Source organism: Notamacropus eugenii, chromosome 4 (assembly GCF_028372415.1).
Source record: "Notamacropus eugenii isolate mMacEug1 chromosome 4, mMacEug1.pri_v2, whole genome shotgun sequence".
Taxonomy (NCBI): Eukaryota; Metazoa; Chordata; class Mammalia; order Diprotodontia; family Macropodidae; genus Notamacropus; species Notamacropus eugenii.
In genome coordinates this window covers 475210947-475234905 of record NC_092875.1, presented here as the reverse complement: position 1 = coordinate 475234905, position 23959 = coordinate 475210947, and the positions used below count along the sequence as shown (strand labels likewise).

At 40.1% G+C, this 23959-nt stretch overlaps 1 pseudogene; it reads left to right on the top strand.

Moving 5' to 3' along the window:
- Positions 1-2033: 2033 nt before the first annotated feature.
- LOC140502725 (thiamine pyrophosphokinase 1-like) lies at positions 2034-22623 on the top strand (annotated as a pseudogene).
- The last annotated feature ends 1336 nt before the right edge of the window (positions 22624-23959 follow it).

Below are 23959 nucleotides of genomic sequence, written 5' to 3'. Positions count from 1 at the left end.
TGTCCAGAAAGCTCTTATAGGTAGCTTTCCAGGGTACCCAATACAGTGGGTTTTCACTTGACTTTCCTTCTATAAGATAGATCTATCATAACATCATATAAAAAACTACTGAGGTGTGTAGCTAAACAAAGAAATTAATAAAAAATAAAAAGCACAGCTATCTCTATACTGATTTTGACAAATGTCTTCCTGAAGTGTGTTGGTTCTGAATGTCTGTACTGAGCTTAGCTCTCCCCTAATGCTGTGCTCTATTAGGTAGCCCTCTGACCAGGCTGGCCCAAAGCCTTGTCCTTGAGGGAAGTCCTAATCTTTTTTAAAAAAAAGTTTTATTGATTTTTTTTCACCTTTATTGCAACAAAGCATAGTTAAGCAAGACAAATGAAAATATGTCTAACAACAAATGCATCACTTCACTGCCCTGGTCTAATGTCTCTCATTTTGAGCAGGGCAGGAGGGGCCATGCTTCACCTTTAGTCCTCTGAAGTCACAATTGGCCACCATATTGATCAGTGTGCGACATTATAGCATATACATACGGCAGAAGTGAACAAATGAGATTGAACAGATATGCATAACTTTAGAACTGATGTAACTCCCAGAACAAGACTCAAAGATACCAGTGTTTGAATGACACACGGGACTCTGTGTTTAGGCCTTGAGAAAAAGTGGACAAAGAAACTCATCACCTACCTTCCACTCCCTATGTTGTTGTTCAATCATTTTTCTGTCACGTCCAACTCCTCGTGACCCCATATGGGGTTTTCTTGGCAAAGATACTGGAGTAATTTTCCATTTCCTTCTCCAGCTCATTTTTCAGATGAGGAAACTGAGGCAAATTGGGTTAAGTAGCTTGCCCAAGGTCACAGAGCAGTAAATATCAGAGGCCAGATTTAAACTCAGGAAGAGGAGTCTTCTGGACTTCAGTCCCGGTGGTCTATCCAATGTACCACCTAGTTACCCCTGCCACTACTTATGAGAAAATACGTAATTGAGAAGGATGATTCTCATGTAAACTTCCCTGGAAAATGAATGAATGAATGAATGAAAAGGTCTCGTTAAACAAAGCACATTTCTTCATATTAGAGGATACAAGTAGAAAGCACAAAGTCTGTGCTTATTGGTAAAATCCTCTGACCACAGACTTAGAGCAGAAAGAGATTTCTAAAACCATTTAATCCAGTCCTCCCATTTTACAGAAGAGAAGACAGAGACTTAATGAGGTGAAGTTATTTGCCCAAATTACTCAGGAAATAAATATCAGAGGCTGGATCTGAACCCAGATTCTCTCGCTCTAAAGTTTGATTAAAATTTCCACGCTAACAGATATTGAAAGTGAAACCATCACTTCACCTAGAAATGATACACATTTGATAATAATATGTAATTGACCTTAATTTTCAAGTATTTAATCTGTGCTCTTAATCTTACACCAAAACGATTATTTCAGCTGAACTGAAGCTGAGAAGGAATATTTCAAGGCTGCTGGTATACTCAAAGACAAAATAGTTTACCAATTAGTCAGATAATTTGGTAAATACTAAAAAAACACGTGCCTTATAATCCAGCCTCAAGGTGATGATTTGGTTTGTTGACTTTTTTGAAACCATATTTTTTTTTGCCTGAATCATTTATTTTGGCCTTCTGCATTGATCACATGAACCTGATAGCTGCCAGATTTTATTCTCACTCATACTGTGTGCCCAAGCATGTTTGTGTAGGGCTCGGCTACAAATTGTCTAGATTAATAAACCTTTTCTGCGGCATGCTCCCTTCTTGACCTTGGTGACTGCCATTTCAGTGTTTGGTTAGCTGGTGACCATAAATACAGTGGGAACTTAACCCCACCCCTCACCCCCTTCCGAAGAAACAGCAAACGGTCCCCTGTACTCTGAGGTGAATTTGTTGCTTGTGAAATATGTGGTAATCTATATTCTTGGTATGCAGCCTTCTTGGGGTTACAGGCCTAGTATCACTAACATAGGGTTCCAAAAGTAGATGCCAGCCAATACCGGCCCAGCTTCCAGTAGCATGAGATGGCCAAACGGTATCCAGAAATCCCTTCTGTGTCTAGCCACAAAGAGGAATGTGGAGTAAGTCACGCTTGTAAAAGGATGGATATGATCTTGGAACTGGGGGAGGTGCAAGCGGAGGAAGGATGGAGGTGAGGGGGAAGTCTAGCAGAGAACATGCTCATGAGCTCCCTGTGTTGACTTCAAGCAACCAAAGCAGGTAAAACGGAAAGGAAGACAGGAAAGTAGAGAAAGCCTGAACTAGTCTCTTTCTCCCCTTGGCCCCTAGCATCTATATTAGCTCAGTTTCTCAAAGCCTTCTACCCCTTTTCTCATCAGCAATGCGGCCTTCTGCATTAGGGTTTCTTAGGCCCTAAAGGGGGCTCTCAGCTTTCCCCAAACTCCCTGTTATGGTCAGTGAGGCTGATTGAGCGTCTCCATATTGCTTTTCAAAGAGATCAGAATAGATTGCAGAGGAAGATGGATCTCTGGCAGCTGCCCACAAGATTGCAAACAACAGCCCTCCATCCTCTCTAGCTCCAGCAGGAATATGTCCATTTCCTCACCAGCCAGTTCTGTGGCAATCCTGCCTTCAGTCCCAGCAACTACGCATTAATGGAAAATCAATTCCAGATTTATCCCAGCCAGGAATTATGTATATTCCTTAGAAATAATGAGTTATGAGGTCATCAAGGACTTGTTCTTTTCCTGCTTGTAGAGACATTTTAATTTTAGAAGAAAAAGTGACTAATGAATAGGACATTCTAATTCCAGTGATGTGTTTTTTCCGTACATTAATGTCAGCTGCACCACAAAAATGCTCATTTCTCTTTTTCATTACTCCTTGGGGCTCAGGAGGAGCGTTGTTGCTGAAGGGGCAAAGATCAGACAATTCCTATTCTCTCAACCCTGCTCCCAAGACTAGAAAATTAAGATGGGCTTGGGACTCTGCTGCTGCTGGCACAGCCAGCCTAATGGAGAGCAGAGAGCCTGGCACAAAGGCTTTCCAAACCATAATGGCAGTCAGAGACCATGGAAAGAAAGCATTCCGTTGGGATCCCAAGACTTTGCCACAGGCATACCCAAGAGAAGACAGAAGGGTACAAGAAAGACTCATAAAAGAGCAGGCTGCTGCTGATTTTTGTGCACAGTTGATATAACCCAAACTTTTCAGTGTTTTCTGGGCCAAGGACCTCAGGCAGTATATAGCACAGCCTGATAGATAAGACTTCCCCAGGGACATACCTGCTACTCTGGGAAACATAAATACACACACACACACACACACACACACACACACACACACACACACACACACACACACACACCTTCTACGAACACCACAGCCCCAAAGCTATATTATTCAGCTACAAAACAAACAAACAAGCTCACCTGGCTCTCTGATTCTCCTTCTTTCATACACAAGCTCTAAAATGTGCCAGCCTAAATGCCAGGCCAAAGACTGATTTTGCATGTGGCCTGCAGATAGATGCAGAATGAGAAGATCATCAGAGGAATTGGCTCCCTCCCTGACCCTAGAATTGAACTGCTCTGCCTCAATTGTTAGTAATAGAGATTTATACAAAAGTGGAAAGAGGCCTGAGAATCTCCAGGCTTGAGAAACTAGCGGCTTCTTTAGAAGGGAAAGCATCCCAATTAGTCCTCAAAAAAGTGACCGTAACTTACCATTCACTATAAGCCTATCTAACTGTTCCTCAAGTGGACTCCTCATCAGAGTCTCTGATACTTGATGCAGTGAACTGTATCCTGATTTCTACTTCCTTTAAGAGAAATCCAAGCTTTCAAATTAAAGTAGGTTTCCTGGGGGCACCGTGGTTTCTCCCCATTGAGAGTTTTCATGTAGAACTGTATGGCCTCCTCAGCAATGGGAGAGAAGAGATTCCTGTTCAAGAACAGAACGCATCTCTGAAGTTCAATCCCTTTGAATGCTGAGATTCTTTGGTTTTGTGAATCTGAGACCGTGAATGTTGAACTAATTTACTCAGTGTTAGGTAATAAATAATAAAGCAGGTAATAAAGGGATGATTTAGAAAACATGCAGGTTCAATTGTAAAAAGATTCTCAATTTAAAAAAACAGATATTTTAGTAGTTCTGAGGATCGCCTAACAGTACTTCTCATGATAACCCCCTTCTTGAATTGAACACTACAGTGTTGGAAGGCTCTCCGTGTTTCTGACCCAAAGAGAAACACTTTACATTCACTCTGATCTTACATTCACCCAATCAGGGCCCAAACAAAGACCAAGCAAGGCTTGGTCTGAGACCTATAAAAACCTTAGCTTCATCCAGGACCATCTACAGTCATCCACTGGACTCAGATGGCTCTGGAGGAGAAAGTGAGGCTGGTGACTCTAAACAGCCCTGCCTCACTTACATCCAATTCACTTGCATGTCATGCCATCACCTCCCTGATGTCATGGTACTCTTCCAGAATGAAGGACAAACCACAACAACAACGTTGGACCAATGGAAGTTACAAGGAAGGGACACTTACTCAATTGAAACTAGAGCTTTCTCACAATTTAAGTCATCGGAATAGTAAAGTGAAAAGAAGTCAGCATTTGAATTTAGGAAAGAAACCTAGATTCAAATCCTTCCCTACTTCTTGGGTGACCTTGGGCAAGTTCTTTCTCTCTATGTCTCAATGTCCTCTTCTCTCTGAGGGGCATTGTACTAGATGACCTCTTCCCAGTTCTAAATTTATGATCCGTTATTCTATGAGACAATGGGCTAACTCTCCATCACTGGAGTCTAAGCTGAGTCACGTGTTGGGATATTGAGATTCTTCTACAGGTGAGAGCTGGGTTATCTGACCTTTAAGGCATCATCCAGCTCTAGCATTCTATGACTGGGTGCACTCTTCAAGACACTTTCATCTTGCTTCATAATTGGAATAGGAGTTACTTCAACAGGAATAGCTCTCCACTCTCTAACCTTCTAGGTCCATGCCTTTTACTCCTCACTTGAACTCCATTGGATCCCAAAAAGGACAGAAGCACTCAGAGAAAAATGATTGCTACCCAAACGTTTGTTGCTCTTATTTGGTCATTTTCAGTTGTGTCTAACTCCCTGTGACCCCACTGGGGGTTTTGTTAGCAAAGATACTAGAGTGATTTTCCATTTCCTTCTCTAACTCATTTTACACATGAAGGAACTAAGAAAAACAGGGTTAAGTGACTCGCCCAAGGTCACACAGCCAGTAAGTGTCTAAGGCCAGACTTGAACTCAGGAAGATGAGTCTTCCTGACTCTAAGCCTGGCACTCTATTCATTGCACCATTTAGGTGCCTTTGCTACCTGAACACCAGTGCCTTAAAGGGATACTCTGGCAATGATACAGAGTGATACCCTGTGGTTATGAAGAGACAACATTGATGGGAGAAAACAGGAGAGGAGACAGTGGGCTGGAATAGGAGAAACACTAGCTGTGGAGTCAGAGGAACTGAGTACCCTATTTGGAAGTCTCTTCCAGATACATAGCATCCATCTGCTGGGGCTGGCAAATTGGATGGTCCATTCATCTCCCCATCTTTCCTGTATACCTCTCCCACACAGCATGAAGGATTAGAGAGAGAGGGTGAGGGAAAAGAATTTCAGATTCTTTTCCTAACTCTTTCTCACAATCTGAAAGACCTTGCCATGCATCTTTTAAAAAGAGGTGTAGGTCATGATTGTTGAGTCATTTCAGACATGTCTGACTCTCCATGATCTCATTTGGGGTTTTCTTGGCAAAGATTCCAGAGTGGTTTGCCATTTCATTTTTCAGCAGATTTTACAGATGAGGAAACTGAGGCAAACAGGGTTAAGTGAATTGCCTAGGATCACACAACTAGTATCTCAGACTGGATTTGAACTCATGAAGATGAATTTTCCTGACTCCAGGACCAGCATTCTAGGTACTGTGCCACTTAGCTCTTTTTACTACCTCTCCCTACTGATCTGCAGGGTGTGTGTGGGGTGTGGTATGTTCATCCTTCGTTGCTGAAGAAGACCATGCCATCACAGAAATGATGACATGACTTGCACTTGACTTTGTTTTGAGTGATGGAGGGCTGTGCAGGTCACCAGCCTCACTTCTCCTCCAGAGCCACCTGGGGCCAGTGGCCAGATATTCCTCAGGATGACTGGAGATGGCCCAGGATGCACTGGAAGACCTTGACCTTTTGAAGCTAAAGTCTTTCCCAGGGCTCATTGTGACTGAGGCAATGCCCATTAAGTGAAGCAGGGGTGAATATGAAACATTTTACATAACAAAGCATTTGTTAAAGTTGACATAGAGCTCTATGATCCAAGGGGCAACATCTGCCCAAGAGATAAAAGTCAAGTCAAGCACAGGAGACTAGCTGGGATCAGAGACTTGAACCTCAGGGGTCACTTAGGCCAACTATCTCATGTTACAAATTAGGAAACTGATGTCCAAACAGGTTAGGTGACTTCCCCAGAGTCATATAGACAGTAAAGAGCAGACCTCCTCTTCTCAGGCTCAGCATGCCTTTCCCTCAGCCACACTATCTCCATCTATCTAGCCATGGAAAGCATCATAGCAGAAGACTTTAGAAGCTGGTCCACCAAGAGCATGGAAGAGAAGGGAAATAAGAAAATTGCAGTCACAAAAAAAGCAACGATGGGGACTTGTTTAAAAGCAAGAGCAGAGAGTTGGGACAAAGAGCTGTCATCCGGGGAAAAAGAAGACCAGCCGAGGCCTTTGAATTTGATGGGAGACACATTATGGAAAGGGAGTCAGAGGGAGGAGAAACGATGAAAATTTGAGGGCCTTGTGCATGTAAAAAACTGATATGCAATTAATGTAATGTCTGCAGCAGTTTAGTGGTTGGCTTGGGAATGGAGAAAAAATTCTAAAAACAGAAAGATATGGGCACATTTATTCATATATGTATATATGAACATGTACACATACCAATACACATATACACACGTACATATAGACATATACTATATGCATATATACATACATACATGGATGTATATGTACATATAGGATTATATAGTTATACATAGGTCCTTTTTAACCTTTTAAAGATGGGTAAAGGAAATAATATGAACAAAAAGCTATTCAGAAGAAGGATTGGGTCACTTTCTTCCTTCCTTCTCTTCTTGTGGCTCGCCCCCAGACCAGACAGAGAGAAGGTAAAGGCTGTCTCAACCCTGGTGAGAAGGAGGGCAGGCCGGGAGGACACCTGCTCTCTGCAGTTCATATTTGTGTCCAAACAATGCCAGTTACCATTCACACCATGTCTAAAAATGCTCCTGAAAAACAAGCCATCTATATCGGGCCAGTGTTATGGAAAACCCAGACACAAATGCAGATTCCTCACTGACCTCTGACAGACGCAGCTGTTTTTATAGACTATAGGGTAGTAATTGAGGCTAATTACCACTGAGAGACATATACCATATGAACTTTCCGTGCCTCTTCAATGAACAGGTTCCAGGGCAGAGACATTTTCCCAGGGGCTTCCTTAATGATTTGTTTTCACCGTTAATGCTCTCCTTAAGTTTCTGGGTTACACATTGGCTAATGGGGCTCACTGTAACTGCCAAAGGGGAAGCACCTTTGACATCCCTCCCAGGCTCCAGCCTCAGTGGCAAATCTACTTTATTTCTATTCTTCTGTTTCCCTTGCATTCTTCAGGAAAAAGCTGTTCTTAAGGCAAACAATGAAAACAACCACTGAAGAAAAGTGGCCTCTTTGTGGGGGGAAGAGTTGGCAGCCCTAGCAGCGGCTCAGCTATCAGAGAGGCATCTTGTTTTCCGAATCACAAAATTAAATGATTTATGAAAAAATCCCTAGCCCTTTGGCTCCGTCTTCCAGTTTCAAAGCCATTTTTCAAACTGCCACTAATTAAATACAATAATAATTTGAGGCTAGTGATCCCTGCAAAGCCCACTGCCAAGCCCACCCCACCCTCTTTCTCTTTGTGTTCCAACCACATAGAAGGTCTCAGAGCATACAAAACAGCACATCCACTAGGCCTGCCTCCTGCTCTGGCAGCCGGCCCAAGAACCATTGCTTTTGCCTCTTGGTAAGTGATCTGTGCCCCCATTCCATTATCAAACCTCTCCTTCTCCTCCAAGCCATGTATATCTATATTTCACAAAATGACAGATATGTCTACAATTTCATTTCATTCAGTGATAAATGAGCATCCTAGTGATGAGGAGCCCACGTTGACCTGACTTTCACTTAGCGGAATAAAACCTTGCTAGGTCATAGGCTGAGCCTCCTACCCTCTATCCTTTGTCACCCTGAGGACATGTCATTTAGAAGCTATCAGGGAGCTAATATCAATTGCCAAGGCTTTCTTGTGAATGAGGAATTCAGACAGTGCATGTACATATCTTTCTCAGATGCATATCCACGATGGCCTCTATACAAAGTCAACCAAGACTTACATCTCTTGATATGGCCTGGTATTTTCAAAGTATCTCACATGACTTCCAGCCAGATAAGGTTACCATTAAGCCAGTTCCCCTCCACTACTACTGTCACCATGGAGTTTTCATGAGAGTAAAACAAAGATAGTGGAAGCCACAAGGGTCATGCAGTGGAAGGAAAACCATGTGGCCCTCTCACTTACTATCTATGCCATCCCATGGCAATTTCCTTTTCCTTCTGATCTGCCACATTGGAAATTCCCAGATGTTTTTTAAACAGCATCCACTGAGCTAAGTCCAAGGAATATGAAATTTCATCAGGCAATGCCCAACTCTCCATTTCACTTCAAAGTGCCTCTCTGCTTGCCTCATTCCATGTGTGCTGGTTTATGGGGAAACATCCACCATGTTCCTTCAAATCGTATGAAAGTCTACTGAATTAGGAATCCAGTTCTCTACATTTCTAACAGCCAGCCACTTTCACAATGAAACTGAGATGACTTTGGGAGAATTACTTGTGGAGTAATCATTTTAAGAGCTTCGATTTGTCTCAGGGTAAATACTGATAGAGTCTGTGTTGTCTAGAGGATAGAGAGTCATCCTCAAAAGACCCTGACGTTAGAAAGCTCTGGATTCAAGTACTTCCTCTGACACTAAATAGCTTTGTGATGTCACCTCATCTCGCAGTGTCCCATATAAACTCTTACTGATCTACATTGCCAGAGGCTGTGTTGTATATGTTCACCTCCTCTTCTAATCAATCAAATCACAGCTCCAGATTTTCCTCCCCACTTCCCCCCAAATACTGATAGTGACCTCTATGAGCAAATGTATGGCATTCCAAAAGATATCCATCTAAGGCATTTTCTCCATGGCTTCTACTTGGTACTGTGATAATGGTCACCTCCCTATGCTTGACCATGCTGTCTCCTTAAGCTGTGCATTTGCTCATGTTTTCTTCCATCTTCCATTGATATCCAGATCACAACCATTCTTTAAAGTCAGTTGTAAGTTGCACATCCCTCTGTTAAACCTTTCACAGCTATTTCAGTCTATACTCTCCCTTCAAATTTCTTTTGCATATGAGACCATAAAAAACATAAAATATCAGGATAGGAAAGGATTGTTTTATCCAAAAACCTAGGGGAGAAAGGGCTGATCCATTCTGGAAATTACAGATATATCTTAGAAGCCAACTCTCCAAGCTCTGGCTTTACTTGGACAGGGTTCAGAATCAAACCCCACCCCCTCCTGACCCCCACTATCTCCTTGACCTATTTTGTCCACACAGAGACTTCCCTCTGGGAAAGCTCAGAATAGAGTTCTTATCTAGGTCTCCATAGATGTTAATTAAAGGATTCCCAGACCCCATGCAAGAACTCAAGGTAATGAGGAAGGTGTACTGGGTATAGGACAGATTTTATTTCACTCCACAGAAAACACAAAACAAACACACAAAGGATTCACAGTACGCTATCAGCTCATTTCTCCTCTCTCCCTGGTGAGCCCCACTTTCCCAGGAAGGCCTTCCAAAGTCCTTTAGATACATGGTGCCAACTTGTAGTTCAGACTTTCCCATAGAATTGGAACAAACTTGGGATTGCCAGAGGAGCAAGCAACTTTTCCCTCGATCTGAATCATTGAACATTTTTGGTGGATGTGGAGGGCTGTAAGCACAAGCAACGTGGGATTTTTGTTGTTTTTTTTCTTGGAGTTCAGTTTCCCAGGCTCAGGCTAAATTGTAAACATCTGAAGGATCAATCGCCTACCTTGAACCCTGGTAGTTCACAACTAGAACACATCAGGTGCTGAGTAGATGTTAATAATGCAGGTAGGTTTTCATGCCTTTTGGCTCTGAGCCAATCAGGTGCTGAGGCACATGGACTTTGGTGCCTTCTGGCTCTGAACCTATTAGGCAAAAGTGTATATGTATTCTGAGGTGAGATATTGACTTGGGGTCTTGCTCACCAAAGGGCATTTACTCTGAGTAGCCACTATTAAGGGGGCCCCTGGCTGTGAATGTGAATCATTCATTAAGGCTTGGAGACCATTGAAAGCAACCATTGTGAGAACATTGGAACACTGGACTGACAGTAAGATTGCTAACCCCTTTGAAGAAAGCATGGGGTTTAATAAGAATGAGATCTTTATCTGTTATTTCCCAGTTATTGTGTTATTTTGTTGTGTCTAGAGCCCAGACCAGAGTGGCCTCTCACCATGTAAGACTGGAGGAGGATGAGTTGTCCCAAAATTGGGCAGGTGTGGGCCAGAGACAGAGGCTAGAGGCAGGAGCCCTTGGAGCCTTCTGTGCCTGGACCCATGTAGGAGCAGCGAGAGCTGGGAATGGAGCAGTCCCTTCCCCCATGAAGTGAGATATGCAGCAGGAGTAGAGAGCAGCCAGGACTCAGGCAGGAGGCAGGAATAGTCAGCTCCTAGACCCTGGAGCTCAGGACTCAGCCCTGAATCAAGATGGAAGTTTTGCAACAGGGCAGGAGCTATAAGCATGCTTTTCTGATGTGTCCTGCTGGGATGGGTTGGGACCCAGGAGGTGGAGTTGTCTATGGGGAGAGGGGGGAAGTGCCATAACCCCAGGGACCCAACCTATTGACTTTGTCACCCTGCCACTCCTCAGGATTTGGAAGCAGGGGCTGGAGCAAGCAGTGTTAGAACTTGAACTCTGGCTCATTAGAGTACGTGTGTAACTGAGAGTGCCGAGGGAGAGCCTGCAACAGCAGTATGTGTGTAAAAAGACACATCTCCAAGCAGATTTTACTGGGACACTTGGTTTGGATGGAGGGGATTCTAACCTACTGTGACCTAGGGGTGGAGGGTGTTATATTCTCTACTACCCCTGGGAATGTGTTGTGCTAGGGAAGAGCCTGGCCAGCAATCCCCTGATTGTATAGACAAGTATTTTTGTTATGTGATGCTATATGCATTTTTGTGTTTGTTTGAGGCCACCCTGGTAATAAGTTGTTATGTTGTTATGAATTGTGAATGCTTTAGTTTATTGAATAAGGTTTAGTTTTGAATAGAGTGCTTTTACTGTGCAATTCAACCTTAAATATGTACTCACAGCAGCAGTCTTCAAGTGTGCTGCCTTGACTGATATTACAAGGGCCAAGACTGTCTTCTGCTCTTTTCATGTCATGACTTAATCTTTTGTAGATCCTCCAACTTGAAAGTCATGTGCATGATACTCCACTTACCAAGAAGCCAGAGAGACATAGAACTTTCTCCAATCTTCCTCACCCTCTCATTCTAAGAAACTAGAGCTGTTCAGGAATTCCCTCCTCTTCTCCTTAAAAGGACAGTTCTGGCATTCACCAACTTCAAGTTTCTAGAGAGACATCCTTAATCTGGTATTGTCTAGGAAATCCCCCAGCTCAGCCCTCAGAAAATAGGCTTATGGATACTCTTCTCTGCCCAAGAACATCCTGCTCCTCTGTGTAACAAGCACTCCAGGAGCTCAAGGTTTCCCCTTCTCATTTACTCAGAAAGCTGGGATTTAGTAGCTCTCAATGGTCCTCTAGAAGGCTGGGATTCAGTAACTCCCATCACTTGGCCACATGATTCCCACCTCTACAGATACAATCTCTCAAATCGAGAGGCTTTGAAACCCCTTCTCCATAGCTAGGGTCAGGGATTCTTCTTTTAGAATGAGTGAATTATAGTGATAGCAACTAATAGGATGAAATAAAGGAAGGGAGAAATCAACCATTTATTAAGTGCCTACTATGTGCTGCGCACAAGTGCTAAGTTCTTTAACAATATCTTCTTTGATTCCCACAACAACCCTGTGAGATAGGTGTTATTATTATCTCAATTTTGCCGTTGAGAAAACTGAGGTAAAGTGACTTGCCCAAGGTCACACAATGAGGCAGTGTCTAAGGGTAGATCTGAACTGAAGTTTGCTTGACTGCACTGTGCCACATGGCTGTCTATAAGTACAGGCTGCCATCCTACACCCTGGAGCTCAGGTCTACTTTACTCCGTGGCTACCTGGTCTTTCTCACTTCTCTCAGGTTTCCTCTGAAAAAGCCAAAAAATATCTCATAGTTCATCCCCAATCAATCCAGAATTGTCTAAGTTATTTGATCCCTGATCTATGAGATACAATCACTCATTCTTAGTGAGGTATGCATAGACAATCAGCAGATTCTAAGGGAAAGACCCTACAATGATCCAAAGTTGTCATCTGAAAAATAAACCAGATTCCATGTTACATCAACCCTCAGATGTCCAGAATATCAGATCCATAGGGCTCTGAGGGAGGAAAGGAGAGACAGTAAAGGTCCCAAAGCTGAGGCGGTAATCATGGAATACTTTAGGAAAAAGGAACTGCCCATCTCCTTTTCAGAATTATTCAAGACAGTAAGTAGATGAACATTTATTCTATGTGGTCGGCATGACATTGAGCACTGAGGCTATAGAAAAAGGCAAAACTCACTGCCTACTTTCAAGTGGAATTATTTTTACCATCTGCTTCATTGTTATGTCACTTCTGAAATTTGTATTAAGCACAGATTTGAGCACCTTTAGGTTCTTTGTTTGTTTATTTTTTTCAGATTAAAAAAATTCCCCCAAATTTTCACTTCTTACGTTAGATTATCTGTTATTACTTTGTCTTGATCTATAGTGCTTTGCTAAGTAACTTAGAGCTGAGAATATCACCAATAAAAAGCAACATAAAGTACTTGCCTACAGCTAGTGAGATATGTTTCCAATTGTGTTATAATGTAGTACTGATGTATGATAAGTGAATTCACATCTTTAGCCCATTTCTGACACCTTCATGGTTTGCCTACTCTAGAGGTCAGTGCCATCTTTATCAAAACATTTCCAGTAGGAAGGATGTTGGTTTTTCTGATTTCTTTTTCTGATATACCTTACATTCTTGGAGTATTAGAACATTGAGAAGTGTCAATCAGCCTATTATCCTCTTGGTCAACTGATCACCGTGATGGCTCCAAGTTAGGTCAGTTTACAATACAATGTCTCCCCAACGTTTTCTTAGTGTCATAGGAGCAGTTACACTACACTAGCCAGGATGCTCACTCAATCAATGATATTACCAGAGCCCAAATGGCTGCATTTAAGTGCTCTCATTATCATTGTTACTACTACTAAGTTTTATTGTCTTTATTGTAGTCTTTGAAAAAACAAATTCAATCACTATACATATTGTTCTTATTTTACTAATCTCAGATAGGTCTCCAAATATCTCTTTTGATTCTTTTTATTTGCCATTTGTAAATGATATTTCTTCTTAAAATAATATTTCATTTTTTCAATTACATATAAAAATAATTTTAATATACATTTTTTAAAAAATTGACCCACTCATTCTTTGGTATTGGATTATTTAATTTCCAATTAATTTTTAATGTCTTTCCCTGGGCCTTTATTGAATAGAATTTTTATTGCATTATGATCTGAAAAGGGTGCATTTAATACATCTGTTTTTCAACATTTGATTGTGAGATTTTTGTGTTCTGATACATGGTCAGTTGTTGTGTAGGTGCCATGTACCTCTGACAAAAAAAGGTATATTCCTTTCTATTACAATTAAGTCTCCTCCAGATTTCTATCATATCTGAATTTGCTAAAATCCTATTCACCCCCTTACCTTTTTTCATGTTTATTTTCTGGTTAGAGTTGTCTAGCTATAAGAAAAGAAAGCTGAGGTCCCCACTAGCATATTTTTACTGTCTATTTCTTCCTGTAATTCATTTAACTTCTTTAAAAATTTAGTTCCTATACCATTTGGGGCATAGTATTGATATCACTTCTTTGTCTATAGTACTTATTACAAGATATAGTTTCCTTGCGTATCTCCTTTAATTAAATCTATTTTTGCTTTTATTTTGTTTGAGAACATGACTGCTACCCCTGCTTTTTTTTTTTGCTTCTGCAGAAGCGTAATAGATTCTGTTCCAGCTCTATACCTCTTCCGCATATATGTCTCTCTGTTTTTAATGAGTTTCTTGTAAACAACATATTGTAGGATTCTGGTTTAAAATCCCCTCTGTTATCTGCTTTCATTTTATGAGTGAGTTCATTCCATTCACATTCACAATTATGCTTACTATGTATTTCCACCCATTTTATTTTTCTCCCTATTAACCTTCTCTCTCTCTCTCTCTCTCTCTCTCTCTCTCTCTCTCTCTCTCTCTCTCTCTCTCTCTCTCTCTCCCCCCCCTCCTTTCACTCCTTTGCTTTCATCATTACCTCCCCCAATCTACCCTCCCTTCTATCAGTCTCCCCCTTTTCTCTTCTCCTTCTCCAGTCCTACTTTTCTATAGACTGATAGGTTCCTATACCCCACTGGATGTGTATGTTATTCCTTCTTTGAACCAATTGCAATGACATTAAGGTTCAAGCATTGTCCATCCCCCCATCTTTCCATCCATTGTAATAGCTCTTTTGCATCTCTTCATGTGAAATACTTTATCCCATTCTACCTTTACAAGTGCTATTCTCTCTTACCTCTTAATTTTTTATACCATTCTAACAGTCATCTTATACTCATACCTTCTGTCTATATATATGCTTTCTAACTGTCCTAATAATGAAAAGTTTTTAAGAGTTATACATATTATCTTCTCATGTAGGAATCTAAACAGTTTTACCTTAGTGAATCCCTTGTGTTTTCTCTTTCCTGTATCTTCTTTTTATGCTTCTCTTGAGATTTGTATTTAAAAATCAAATTTTCTGTTTAGTTTTGATTTTTTCATCAGGAATGCTTGAAAGTCCTTTATTTCATTGAATATCCATTTTTTCCCCTGAAGGATTATACTGACTTTTGCTGGGTAGATGATTCTTGGTTGTAATCCTAGGTCCTTTGTCTTCTAGAATATTATACTTCTAGAATATATACTTCTAGAATATTATACTAGAATAATATACTAAAATGTTTCAAATCCTCTGCTAAAGTTGTCAAGTCTTGTGTAATCCTCACTATGACTCCATTATATTTGAATTGTTTCTTTCTGATTCTTTGCTGTATTTTCTCTTTGACCTGGGAGCTCTCAAATGTGGCTATAATATTCCTTAGAGCTTTCATTTTGGGATCTCTTTCAGGAGTTTATCAGTGGATTCTTTCCACTTCTATTCTACTTTCTGGGTCTAGGATATTTTATAATTTCTTGAAATATGTTATCTAGGCTCTTGTTTTGATTCTGGCCTTCTGGTAGTCCAACAATTCTTAAATTATATCTCCTGGATCTATTTTCCAGGCATTGTTGTTTCAATGAGAAATTTTACATTTTATTCTTTTTTTTCCATTCTTTTGATTTTGTTTTATTGTTTCTTGATGTTTCATTAAGTCATTAACTTCCACTTATTCAACTTTAGTTTTTAATTAACTATCTCTTCAGTGAGTTTTATACCTCCTTTTTTATTTGACCAATTCTACTTTTTAAGGAGTTGTGTTCTTCATGAATTTTTGTACATCTTTTCCCACTGTTTATGCTTCCTTTATCAAGCTGCTGACTTTTTTCATGATTCTCTTGCACCGCTCTCATTTCCTTTCCCAATGTTTCTTCTCTCTCCTTAATTGATTTTTAAAGTCCTTGTTGAGCTCTTCCAGGAGATCTATTTTGGGCCTGAGACAAATTTACATTTTTCTTTGAGGCTTCTTATCTAGCCATTTTGATGTCCCCTGTTACCATAGTGACTTACTGTGGGTAGGGTCTTTGTTTTGTTTTGTTTTTGCTCATTTTCCCAGACTATTTCATGGCTTGTAACTTGATATGCTAAAGTTGGACTCTGCTCCTGGGTGCAGGGGGCACTGTTCCAAGCTTCTTGTGCTAAGGAGGACAGGGCTTCACTGCTGGCCTGTGGCAGAGACGTGGGACCTCACTTGCACTAGGGTCACAGAACTTTGCTGCTAACTTGTTAGGGCATGACCTGCTGCTGGCTCGCATTCTCCTTTTACTCCAGTGTGATAGACTTTTCTTGCCAACTTCCTAACTTGTCTTGCACTACAGAATTCTTTCACCCTGTCCCTCTTTTTTGGTTCTGCCACTCCAGAATTTGTTTTTAAGCTTTATTTTGTAGTTGTTTGGAGGTGATTTTGGAAGAGCGCAGTTGTGTTCTTGCCTTATTCCACCGTCTTTGCTCCACCATCTTTGCTCCACCCTCCTAAATTATATTCATTGTCAGTTACTATAATTTGTTCCTTCATTCCTGAATTGCTGAACATCTATGCCATTTCTGTTTTTCTGTGTTACAAATGATGCACATCTTTCATTCACTGGGAACCCAAAAGAATTACATGCTTCATAACACCTTGAGATTTCTCACCTACCCCGTCTTCATCTAAGTAATGAAACCTTGGAAATGAACCTGAAGCTTGAATTAGCCTCAAGGTTTATGGCTTGGCTTTACACATACATACATACACACATACATACATATATACACACATGTTACACATACTTATATACACACACATATACTGTGTGTACACAAAGATGTATACACACATATATATGTATGTGTTTGAGAATATTGTATATGTATGTATGAATGCTTAGCCTCAAAGTTCTTGGTTTTAAAAATGCATATATTTGATATATATTTATATTTATCTAAATCTGCATATTATATATCTGTATGGTTATATAAATACATCTGTATATATGTTATATATATTCTGATGTACACAACATATATACACATATGTTTGTGCGTAACTGAATACACACACACACACACACATATATATATGTATGTATGTATAAGACAAAACCAACCACCAAAGGAAAAAGTAGTTTAATACAGCAGGTCTGTACTTCAAAACCAAGCTAAGTACCTTGAAGCTAATATAAGCTTCAGATTTATTCTATAGGCCCTAGATGAAGGTTAGATGAATGAGGGAATCTCAAGGTTTTAGAAAATTTATACGTGCCCCCCCACACACACATATACACATGTGTATGTGTGTGTGTGTGTGTATAAATGTTTTAAAAGATTGGATCTCCCTATCTTGCCAAGGCTCAAAGTACAGACTTCAGTGGCCACTCTGTTCAACATGTGAACTTTGATCTGCTCTTTTTTTTGGACCTAGACTAGGTTACCCTTCCTTAGGCAGCCTGGAAGTTGTTTCAGACATAGTGCAGACACCTGATTGGCTTTAGGCCTCTCATAGCTTAGAACTCCTGTATTCAAGTGAGTCACTATCCTCACCAAGCCAACTCCCCGAAGAACAGGGAATACAAGTGTGTGCCACTATACTTGGCTCATTTTATCTATAGAAAGCAACAGTTCACTGAGCCAGATTAATTGGAGGAAAAGTTATTATCAATAATGAGAAAGTTTGAATTTATAGATAATTTTTAATAAAATGCAATTTTGTTACTTTAAACTCTGTGTGCGTGTGTGTGTGTGTGTGTGTGTGTGTGTGTAATAGCCCTGAAAAGGCTTAGACTGAATGTCAGCTCTCATTCCATTCTTCTTTCATATCCTTCTCCAGAAAGATTTCAGAAATTGCTACTGCAGGGGAAAACTCAGCTCTCCAGTTCCAATCTTGAGCTAAGAAACACAATTCCCAGAGCCTTTAGAGATTTAGGCCCCCTCACTATATATATATATAGTGCTAACAAGGTGTTTGAAAGCAGAGGCTTCCACAGACTATATTAATAAATGGACAAATAAACAAAGAACAAGTACAGAAATAAGGAAGAGTCTTTGTAACTAATGACACACATTTTTACACAAGCAGTGGGCTGATGCTGTGCTTCAATATAGCCTGACGTTTGAAGCAGGTAAACTTTATAGCAAGATTATTTATGATTTTAAGCTGTTCAGCACATTCTTCTGGCTTTTTTGGTTCTCTCTCAGTATTTCCCTAAGCTCTGGGGAGGAAGGTCAGAGCATCCTCAGACACCCAGGCTGGGAGGCTTAGCCTTGCTTTGTGGAGAGCTAATTCCTGACTTCTGCAGCTGGGGCTGAACACAGCACACATGAAGTGTCTAAGCGATGGGAAAGGGATAAAGGGAGAGACAAAAATACACTCTTTCTCTTCCTCCCTATCCAAGCAGATGATGGCCTGGGGTAATGTATACAGCCTTAAACATAAGGAAAGGTCATGGATTATTCAAACAATTCTAGCTTACTTAGAGTTCCCCCCCCAAGGAAGACTTAAAGAAGGCCTATTTCTTTCTAGCTGGTAGACTAAATCTGCCCCACAGAAGCAGGGACTTTGTGACCATGGTCCTTTAGTGGAATTCTGCTTCAGAGCTCTGGAAAAGGTGGGATCATTACTTAGGCAGCAGGTCTAATGGCTCCCTTCCTTTCTGTGGCTCTGTATGGTCATCCAAATTATTTAAATGGGTTTTGGATCTCACTTGTGACTTCACTTTGTCAAAACTCTCTGATATGAGTACTCTCTCCAAGTAAGCAGATCACAAACTCTAAGCCCTCTGCTTGGTGCTAGGGCAAAAAGCACTGGATTTGTCAGAAGACTAAGATTCAAATCCTGGTTCTGTTACATGTTACCTGAGTGACCTGCCTCAGTTTCCCTGGGACTTATTTATAAGTATGAAAGATTGTATTAAAGGGCCTGTAAGGTACCTTTCAGCTCTGAATTTGCACTTCTATAATCCACATGCCCCCATAGGTATGTGTGGTCTTATCCAATTTGCTGGAGGCCTGTCCTTAGCTCTCTTGACAGCTTTTGAATACCAAAAGAGCACACAGATTTATCAGAGCCTGAAGGTAATTACGAGTTTTATAAAACTATTTCAGTAGAGCATAGGTTCTGATAGGTTATGCCATGCTAGGAGCTTTGAGTATAGTCAGAATAGTACATCATTCTAGGTAAAACTAGAGAGCTTTATCCTTGTAGGCTGATCGTTTGGAGATGAAAACTTGGACCCTTGGTAACCCATGAAAAAAGAAAAACAAAGTCACATCCATGTGGCAGGAGCAATGTTTCATCCCCTTTCTTCCCATGTGAGTTAAGCTAGCTTTTGCTTAAAGGTATTATAATCATCCTTAAGATTTAATTGACTCAGGGAGCTGAAGGCTTAGTCCTTGACATAATTTCTTGGAAACTTGAGTGCAAATAGATATGAGGATCTTCAGCCTTGCTCTGATGCTTGGCTGGCAGACCATAATGGGCAAGTCAGAGGCAGGAGAGGCGTGCCCAGCCAAAGTAATGCATGGTGTCCTTGCACAAGATCCTTATTCAATATCCTTTTCCTAGAGATAAGTCTCTTTATAAAATCTCCTTTTGCTAACTGCTAATGTAGATGAACTAGAACTGTCTCAATTCATTCTAGAATAACTTCCCACCCTAAGTTATCATTATTACACTATGCTGCAGTAAATTTCAAACTATTTGTACTTAGTCTACATTGAACCAGCAGAAATTTGTGGTGCAGTAGAACGTACGCTGTATTTGGAATCAGAGGACCTGAGTTTTAAAAAACAAATCTCTCATTTATACTGTGAATGTTGCCTTCAGCAACCTCTAGGCCTCATTTTCCCATTTGTAAAATGTTGGGGTTGGATTAGATGACCTATATGAACCATTCCAACTCTAAATCTATTATCTGAAAGAATGAGCCCTTGCCTCAACTGCACTGGATTTCTCCATTCATTTTGGAATACTTGACATTTAATGTCAAGTATCTTACCTTATAATGTCAAGTACTTAGCCTCATAATGTCTCAACTACATAGCTATGGCACTCAGTGACCAGACATTGTATGGCAACTCCATTGTATATATTCATTCTTGGTGAAAGTTCAAGGGTGGAGAAAAGCTCTTTTTTCAAGAAGGAATGGGAGTCCTGAGGGGTGGTATCACTTCCAATCCAAAGGGATCAAGACCTGAGGGACAGCATTATTTCTGGTCCCAAGGAAGAAGAAGTCCTGAGGAGCAGGGATTGCAATTCCAAAAGATGAGGATACCGTCTTCGGAAGGACCAGAATACAGACCAGAAGAGCAGTGACCACACATTTCCCCAGATCACACTACTTTTCAAGCACTGAAAGCTTCCCAAACTTCAGAAGTAGCTTTGAAAACAACAGTGCAAAAACTTCCTAAACTTGAGACAGAACCTCCCTCCTTGTCCCTCATGCTGAGATCAGAGCCCAATATTAACATAAAGTTCCAACTCAAGAAATAGGGTGGAGAAATGAGTGAACAGCAACAATAACAAAAAGAATCTGACCATAAAAACTGCTATGGAGACAGGAAATATCAAGACATAAATTCAGAAGAAAACAATGAAGTTAAAACAGCTGTAAGGATAGCCTCAAAGAAAAACATTATTTGGACACAGAATTCCTAAAAGAGATAAAAAATTATTTTCAAATTCAAATAAGAGAGGTAGAGGTAAAATTAAGTAAAGAAATGGAAGCAAAGAAAAAAATTATCAAAAGATAATTAACAGTTTGGTAAAAAAAAAAAAAAAAGGTATAAAAATACTGAAGAAATAACATTTAAAAAACAGTATTAGCCAAATGGAAAAACACAAGACACAAAAACTGACTGATGAAAATTATGCTTTAAAAAGCAGAATGGGTCAAAAAGCTCACTGAATAAAATAATTCCTTAAAAATTAGATTTGGTCAAGCAGAAGCTAATGATTCCATGAGACAATAAGAAACAATAAAACAAGGTAAAAAGAATGAAAAAATAGAAGAAAATGTGAAATATGTTATTAGAAAAAGAACTGACCTGGAAATAGATCAAGAAGAGATACTTTAAGAATTATTGAGCTACCTAAAAACCATGATCAAAGAAAGAGCTTAGATAACATATTTCAAGAAATAATCATAGAAAACTGCCTTGATATCCTAGAACCAGAGGGAAAGAATCCACTAATCACCGTCTGAAAGAGATCCTAAAATGAAGACTTCCAGGAATAATATAAACAAATTCCAGAGCTCCCAGATCAAAGAGAAAATACTTCAAGAAGCAAGAAAGAAACAATTTAAGCATCATGGAGTCACAGTTAGGATCACACAAGATTTAGGAGCTACCATGTCAAAAGAGTGAAGGTATTGAAATATGATATTCCTGAAGGCAAAAGCTAGGAATCTAACCAAGAATCACCTGCCCAGCAAAACTCAGTATAATTCTTCAAGGGGGAAGATATATATTTAATAAAGTAGAAGCTTTCAAGCATTTCTGATGAAAAAACCAGAACTAATTAGTAACTCAAGAGAAGCATAAAAAGGTAAACAGGAAAGAGAAATCATAAGGGATTCAATAAAGATGAACTGTACATTTCTATCAGAAGATGATACATGTATCTTCCAAGAACTTTATCATTATTAAGGCATTTAGAAAGGTTCTACATAGAAAGGGGGTGTGGCAGTGAGTTGATTATGTTGGGATAATGTTTAAACAATATATAGATAAAGACGAGCACCAAGCAGATGACTGCCTTTGCTCTTCACTCTCTGCCTCACATGGCGGATGGCTGACTCCTTGAGCAGCTGGGCAGAAGCTAGCAACTTGATGTGGAATCTATCCTTACCCCTCTGAAACGCCCGCTTCCCAGTGGAAATCTGAAATATTACCTATTGCTCCTCAATCAGTCTTTGGACAGAAACCATTTTCATCATCTGTGGAGCAAAGGCCTTCTAAAAGCCTGAGCTGATGGAGGTCATGGAAGCAGAACAGGACCACTTCTTATCTGACTATATCAACAGAGATTTTGATTCACTTAGACACGGTCAAAGAGTTCTACAAAGTCCAGGAATGTGAATTTATCTCAACTGCTGATCAAGACTACACCAATTTTATTAAATGCCTTAAAGTACTCCAGCAGGAGATCATGGAGAAAGACCTCCAGGTTGACCAAATTGTGACTTTCAGTAGACTGGCAGGATGGTTTGACCAGATCATGGCTTCTGTGGAGACCCTTTGTCATGCAACAACCATCATTCCAGTGCCTGGTGTCATCATACAAGCAGATTCCCTCATTTACCGACTTCAGCCAGGAAAGCACAAACTGAATGTAGACACAGGATTTGAAGGTAATTGGTGCGACTTCATTCCTGATGAACACCCTTGTAAGCAAGTCACCACAACAGGCCTAAAATGAAACCTCACGCGTGGTGTGCTCATGTTTGGTCAGCACATTAATACCTATGATGTCTCTGGACTTGTGACTGTGGAAACAGACCATCTACTCATTTGGACAACGGGTATCAGAGATGAATCCAGAAAATGATGCTGCAAAATCCACCCCTGCCTCACCTAATCTGCTCATGACTGCAAAACAGGAGGAATGCATCTAGATTAGAATGGTGATATAAGCTGTGAAGAAAAGGGGAGGAGGGGCTAGTTTTTTTTTAATAATTGTTTTCATGCAATTTAGGATATGACATTTAAAGGAAAGATTATAAATTTTTTTAAATGAAGGGAAAAATTAATGGATAATTTTATCAAATTAATTAATTTATTTGAAACACTGATTTTGGATCAGTCCTTTCTAAAATTCCGATCTGAATATTCACAGTAGAATTCACCAAACCCTTCTCATCTTCCCAACAACAGTCCTCCCTTTGAAGTCCCTAATAAATTCTTCAGGAAACTTTCAGATCCTGCCCCCAAGCCTCCACCAAAGGATACTACTGTTGTCTACAGCTCACTTGTCACTTGGGACTAAGCTGCAGGGTCTTAACACTACACTTTGTAATTTACTCTATGTTTCTTGTAAAAATCTATTTTATTCTAAGTGGCTATTACTGATAAGTGTTCATTACTATCATTACCATCTTCTTTACTATTCGTGAAAATGGGGAAAAATCTAATGACCTAAAGTAATCAACAATCAGAATGGCCAGCTGGGGCACACAATTCCTGGCCTAAGAGTCAGGGAAGCTCATCTTCCTGAGTTCAAATCTGGCCCCGCTCTGGGCAAGTCACTTAATCCTGTTTGCCTCAGTTTCCTCATCTCTAAAATGAGCAAAGGAAGGAAAGTGGCAAACCACTCCAGTATCTTTGATAAGGAAACACCAAATGGGGTCAGAGTCAGCCATAACTGGCAAACAACTGAAAATTAAATCATAGTTAATTCTCCCCAGTCATTGGCGAGAAGACAAGAATACTGGAAAATGTTACCAAAGAAAAAAATTTATATTAGTAGACCATTCTATTAACTTACTATTAACTATCCTATTAACTAACATCACCGATAGTACCTATTTTGACATTGTGCATAAGAAAATTGAATAGGAACAAAAAAAGGGGAAGGAAGGAGGGAAGGGTAGAGAGGTAGGGAATGTCCTGTCGCCTATCTAATCTAAGGACTGATGTTGGCCCATAAACGGAAAGCTCTGTTCAATTTCTAAGGAATTAAGTTTAAGCTCTTAAAGAATATGCAAGCAAATCCAGGCTATGTTCACAATGTCACTAACACCCATCTCAAATCGCAGGTCTGATGTATTGGAAAGTTGTTTAAGTTTTCTGTGCGGAGGCTATATTTATTATTTCCTCATCATCCACAGTTATTGCCATAGCATCGATACACAAACAACTTTAAGAAAATCTGCAACTCATTTTGT